The sequence below is a fragment of the Oncorhynchus mykiss genome, chromosome 13 (genome assembly GCF_013265735.2).
Source record: "Oncorhynchus mykiss isolate Arlee chromosome 13, USDA_OmykA_1.1, whole genome shotgun sequence".
Taxonomy (NCBI): domain Eukaryota; kingdom Metazoa; phylum Chordata; class Actinopteri; order Salmoniformes; family Salmonidae; genus Oncorhynchus; species Oncorhynchus mykiss.
In genome coordinates this window covers 60,653,490-60,660,168 of record NC_048577.1, presented here as the reverse complement: position 1 = coordinate 60,660,168, position 6,679 = coordinate 60,653,490, and positions in this window count along the sequence as shown.

The following is a 6,679-nucleotide window of genomic DNA, read 5'->3' as shown; positions in this document are numbered from 1 at the left end:
ATAACATCTTAATAATCTAAATGTGTTTCTTGTTTGTGTAACTGCAATTTAGCTTTAAGCTGCCATAGTACACATGAAAGGAAATTAAAATATAGCATTGTCATCATCATTTCTGAGTCAAATTGCAAGCCGAAATCTACCGCTCAGATTAAAAATACAAAAAAACATTACTTAAAAAACTTAAGCCTGTGCGAAATTAACTATTCAAAACAGTACTGTAGTAATGAGGATTGTGCAGTAGGCTACATTATCACCACATATTGGCTTTGCTTGAATTGACCTGCCAACGCATTCTTGTTCTTCTCAGACCATTTCCAAATGATATTTTAAAACCTGAGCTAGGACCTACAGCATATGGTCACACTAGTCATAGATTGTTGTATTACATGTGAGGCACAACTGAGTGAGCAAACATTTAAATGATTTTTGTGTTGTTTTACTGGGCTGATGGTGCCTGTATCTGATGGTCAGTCTCAGTGCAGGGAGGGAGAGAGCAGCAGAGGGTCTGACTCTCACCGTCCCTACACTCTCCCTTCCTCTGCTGAGACTGGCCAAAGAGGGGACACAGTCTTCCAGCATCCAGCTGACGGCAAAACTCGAGTCGCACCGCATTATTTCTGCCTCATGCACACATTTATGTTTTTACTCTTATGACCAGAGAAAGTGAACTATTCCTCGGTATTAAAGGGATACTTCAGGATTTTGGCAATGGAGCCCTTTATCTACTTCCCCAAATTCACATGAACTCATGGATACCATTGTTATGTCTCTGTGTGCAGTTTGAAGGATGTTGCTAACTAGAATTAGCGCAATCGCTAACTAGTGTTAACGCAATGACTATGGTAGCTGCTAACATGCTATTAGATACCATAAACTTCAAGTCATTGCGCTAACGCTAGCTAACATTGGCTCGCGAAACTACCTCTCACTTATTGCATGCTGGATGCAGCGACATACAAATGGTATCCTTGAGTTTATCTGACTCTGGGGAAGTACATAAAGACTGAAATGCCAAATCCAGAAGTAGCCCTTTTAAAAAGACACAAGCTGCTAATAATAACAACTCAAGCCTTTCAAGACACTTCACTACTCATTCATTGCAGCTGCAATGCTGGTGGACGAGTGAGTGGAAGTCGTTTTATGACACGTAAAAGTGTTGAATAAAGGGTTGACGGTGCTGAAAAAAACCTTCAACTCTTTGCTGTATTCATTGACAGTATCTCTCGAATCATGGTTTCAAAAGTTTTGAAATCTCACAGTATCGAATTCGCTGTGCACTCAAGGATTCTCCAGACATCTGAGCTTTCCGATTGGCCAGTAGGAAGGCCTATAGATGCACTTTATTTGATCACCCAGCTGCTGGGAAGGCAGAGTTTGTACCTTCAGACACATGAAATGGTTAAAAATGTGAACACTTCACCTACCCGGTGCTTAGGGCTGCTGAATCAAGTGCACCTACTGCCAATAGCATGAGAGGAATAAAACAAGGCTTTATTGTTGTTCCTTTACATACATGTTTGGTGGTCGACTAGGAATGACTGTTGCTGAGCAGTTCAGTAGTGGATCATGAGGTCAATAGTCTGACTTTTACCAACCTCATTATAGTTGATAGTCTGGCCTTTACCTTTGTATAGTTGATAGTCTGATCTTTACCAACCTCAGTCTATTTGATAGTCTAACCTTTACCAACCTCAGTGTAGTTGATAGTCTGGCCTTTACCTTAGTATAGTTGATAGTCTAACCTTTATCAACCTCAGTGTAGTTGATAGTCTGGCCTTTACCTTAGTATAGTTGATAGTCTGATCTTTACCAACCTCAGTGTAGTTGATAGACTGGCTTTTACCAACCTCATTATAGTTGATTGTCTGACCTTTACCAACCTCAGTGTAGTTGATAGTCTGGCCTTTACCTTAGTATAGTTGATAGTCTGACCTTTATCAACCTCAGTGTAGTTGATAGTCTGGCCTTTACCTTAGTATAGTTGATAGTCTGACCTTTACCAACCTCATTATAGTTGATTGTCTGACCTTTACCTTAATATAGTTGATAGTCTGGCCTTTACCTTAGTATAGTTGATAGTCTGATCTTTACCAACCTCAGTGTAGTTGATAGTCTGGCCTTTACCGACCTCATTATAGTTGATTGTCTGACCTTTACCTTAATATAGTTGATAGTCTGGCCTTTACCTTAGTATAGTTGATAGTCTGATCTTTACCAACCTCAGTGTAGTTGATAGTCTGACCTTTACCTTAGTATAGTTGATAGTCTGACCTTTACCAACCTCAGTGTAGTTGATAGTCTGGCCTTTACCTTAGTATAGTTGATAGTCTGACCTTTACCAACCTCAGTATAGTTGATCGTCTGACCTTTACCAACCTCAGTATAGTTGATAGTCTGACCTTTACCAACCTTAGTATAGTTGATAGTCTGACCTTTACCAACCTCAGTGTAGATGGTAGTCTGACCTTTACCAACCTCATTACAGTTGATTGTCTGACCTTTACCAACCTCAGTGTAGTTGATAGTCTGTCTTTTACCAACCTCAATGTAGTTGATAGTCTGACCTTTACCAACCTCAGTGTAGTTGGTAGTCTGACCTTTACCAACCTCATTATAGTTGATAGTCTGACCTTTACCAACCTCAGTGTAGTTGGTAATCTGATCTTTACCAACCTCATTATAGTTGATAGTCTGACCTTTACCAACCTCAATGTAGTTGATAGTCTGACCTTTACCAACCTCAGTGTAGCTGATAGTCTGACCTTTACCAACCTCATTATAGTTGATAGTCTGACCTTTACCAATCTCATTATAGTTGATAGTCTGACCTTTACCAACCTCATTATAGTTGATAGTCTGACCTTTACCAACCTCAGTGTAGTTGGTAGTCTGACCTTTACCAACCTCATTATAGTTGATAGTCTGACCTTTACCAGGCCCTCATCCAGTCTGTCCCTCTGTTCAGACCTCAGAACAATCAACACTGGGATGAAATTACAGACACAAACCCTGCGTGTGCGTGTGTGTGTGCGTGTGTGTCTGCATGTCTCCGTGTGTGTGTCTGCGTGTCTCTGTGTGTGTGTCCGCGTGTCTGCGTGTGTGTGTCTGCATGTGTGTGTCTGCATGTGTGTGTCTGCATTCCTGCCTGTGTGTGTGTCAGCTTGGAGACATGGCAGTGTTGAAAACAAACACCATAACAGAGCCACAGGACTAAAAGCAGAGCCCTGTTCTCGCCCTCCTCTCCGCCAGCACTACTTTACAGCCCAGAGACAATCACATTGTGACCCCTCCTTTACACCCAACTCAGCTCTGTTATGGAGCGTACACTTATTGAATTCTATATGTACCACAGGTGGCAGATCACAGTCAAGTTGTCAACCAGACAAGATTCTCTCATGCTGTTTTTACGTCTTGTACTTAACATGCTAAATGGGATTTTATTGAACAATTCATTATTTTACATACTCTGTCTCCGTCTCGCTGCTTCTCTCTCTCTCCCTCTCTCTCTCTCTCTCTCTCTCTCTCTCTCTCTCTCTCTCTCTCTCTCTCTTCCTTCCTCCATCTCTCTCTCTGTCTCTTGGATGGGTGGGTGGATGGGTTGGTTGTTGCGTGGGTTTGGATGGGTGATTTGTTAAGTGGGTTTGGGTAGGTTTTGGTGGGTGAGTTGTTAAGTGTGTTTGAGTGGGTTGTTGCGTGGGTTTGTGTGGGTGGGTGGGTGTCTGTGTGTATACCTAATGACAGCCCATGAGAGAAGTCAGGACAGCTTTAATATTGACTGTAAATCTACCTCACTGCAAGACCTGCTGCTTAACAAGATGCTGAGTTATTAAGGCGCTGTATGGAGAAGGAGAAAGAACGAGAGTTTCCCCCTTTTCTTCCTCCTCTTTTTATGCAGTATATGCCACTGTTGGTTATGTTGTGGTTTACTGCTTTCTTACTTTCATGCTCCCCTGTTTGTTTCGGGATTCATTCATCATTGGTAATATAACATTGATATGGCTCTCTAAACTCTCCTCATGCCTATGGCGTGCCTCACTCTTTTTTTGTGTTTTTGTGTTTTTGTGGAGAAGGAGAGTGTGTGTGTGTGTGTGTGTGTGTGTGTGTGTGTGTGTGTGTGTGTGCATGCATGGATTTATATGCACATCTGTGTGTGACTGTATGCACGTACGGAAAATGTAATTTAATCAAATCCAACGAACGCTTGCCACCCCTCTTCGTCTTTACGTTTACAGCCACCAAGGTTCTGCTACTCAGGCACATACAGTCATGATTTATGGTGGTAGTAAAGTGTGCTGCTGTTGTTAATCTCCCAGTGACGTGTCCTTTCCTCTGCTGCTGGTGACTGGGAGTCTGGGTCCAGCCAGGCTACAGGGACTGGCCGCTAGAGACTAGGGGAAATGGGACCCTAAACTGGGGGTAGAAAGTCTGGTAACTAGGGGGTAATACTCAATACTTTGGAGGCCTTGTGGTGGTTAAAAGGTTGAGGGTTTAGTGTCTGGGGGATAGCAGGGACATGACTGGGGTTGACAGGGCCGTGTATGTATTTGACATGTATTTGACATGGCATGCCGCAGACAGGCGTGGTCCGCGCCCCGAGACAGTGCCAGGGGAATATTTGGCTATAGTGAAGCAAATGTGGCACACTTCTCGGCTCCTGTCACTCTCCAACTGAGTGACACACACTCCAGACCTTTTCTCTGTCTGGCTCATTTGCATGAAACTTTAAAGTCCCGTATTTGAATAATGTTGGGGTTGGTAGGTGATGATATGCTTTCACGTAGGAGGTGAGTTGGAGTGTGAGAGGCAATGTCAGCAGTACGTTATTGAGGCAGTAGATATCTGTAGGGTGGTGTGAGTGTGTCCATCTATGTTTCTGTGTTTTTCTCTCTGTGGCCAGACTCAGAGGTGGCTGGTACTCTGCATGGCCCTGCTGAATGATCTCTCCTGATGACGGCCTACACACTCAAATCAAATCAAATCATCCAATTGTATTAGTCACACGCACAGAATACAACGGGTAGACCTTACAGTAAAATGCTTACTTGCTTACTTGCGAGCCCCTAACCAACAATGCAGTTTAAAAAAAATATGAGTAAGAATAAGAAATAAAAGTAACAAGTAATTAAAGAACAGCAGTAACAATAGCGAGACTATATACAGGGGGTACCGGTACAGGGGGGCACCATCAATGTAGGGGTTCACCGGTTAGTTGAGGTAGTATGTACATGTAGGTAGAGTTATAGATGATTTTTTTTTTTTTTTTTTTTTTTTTTTTTTACCTTTTACCAGGCAAGTCAGTTAAGAACAAATTCTTATTTTCAATGACGGCCTGGGAACAGTGGGTTAACTGCCTGTTCAGGGGCAGAACGACAGACCTTGTCAGCTCGGGGGTTTGAACTCACAACCTTCCGGTTACTAGTCCAACGCTCTAACCACTAGGCTACCCTGCCGCCCCATGATAACAACAGAGAGACCATATACAGGGGGTACCGATACAGAGTCAATGTAGGGGTTCACCGGTTAGTTGAGGTAGTATGTACATGTAGGTAGAGTTATAGATGATAACAACAGCGAGACCATATACAGGGGGCACCGGTACAGAGTCAATGTGGGGGGGCACCGGTTAGTTGAGGTAGTATGTACATGTAGGTAGAGTTATAGATGATAACAACAGCGAGACCATATACAGGGGGCACCGGTACAGAGTCAATGTGGGGGGGCACCGGTTAGTTGAGGTAGTATGTACATGTAGGTAGAGTTATAGATGATAACAACAGTGAGACCATATACAGGGAGTACCGGTACAGAGTCAATGTGGGGGGGCACCGGTTAGTTGAGGTAGTATGTACATGTAGGTAGAGTTATAGATGATAACAACAGCGAGACCATATACAGGGGGCACCGGTACAGAGTCAATGTGGGGGGGCACCGGTTAGTTGAGGTAGTATGTACATGTAGGTAGAGTTCTAGATGATAACAACAGAGAGACTATATACAGGGGGGCACCGGTACAGAGTCAATGTGCGGGGGCACCGGTTAGTTGAGGTAGTATGTACATGTAGGTAGAGTTATAGATGATAACAACAGCGAGACCATATACAGGGGGTACCGGTACAGAGTCAATGTGGGGGGGCACCGGTTAGTTGAGGTAGTATGTACATGTAGGTAGAGTTATAGATGATAACAACAGAGAGTAGCAGCGGTGTAAAAGAGGACAAATAGTCTGAAAGAAGATAGTCTTATGGCTTGGGGGTAGACAATGTTTAGAAGCCTCTTGGACCTAGACTTGGTGCTCCGGTACCGCTTGCCGTGTGGTAGCAGAGAGAACAGTCTATGACTAGGGTGGCTGGAGTCTTTGACAATTTTTAGGGCCTTCCTCTGACACCGCCTGGTGTAGAGTTCCTGGATGGCAGGAAGCTTGGCACCAGTGATGTACTGGGCCGTACGCATTACCCTCTGTAGTGCCTTGCGGTCGGAGGCCGAGCCGTTGCCGTACCAAGCAGTGATGCAACCATGCTCTCGATGGTGCAGCTGTAGAACCTTTTGAGGATCTGAGGACCTATGCCAAATCTTTTCAGTCTCCTGAGAGGGAATATGTTTTGCGCGCCCTCTTCAAGACAGTATTGGTGTGCTTGGACCATGTTAGTTTGTTGGTGATGAGGACACCAAGGAACTTGAA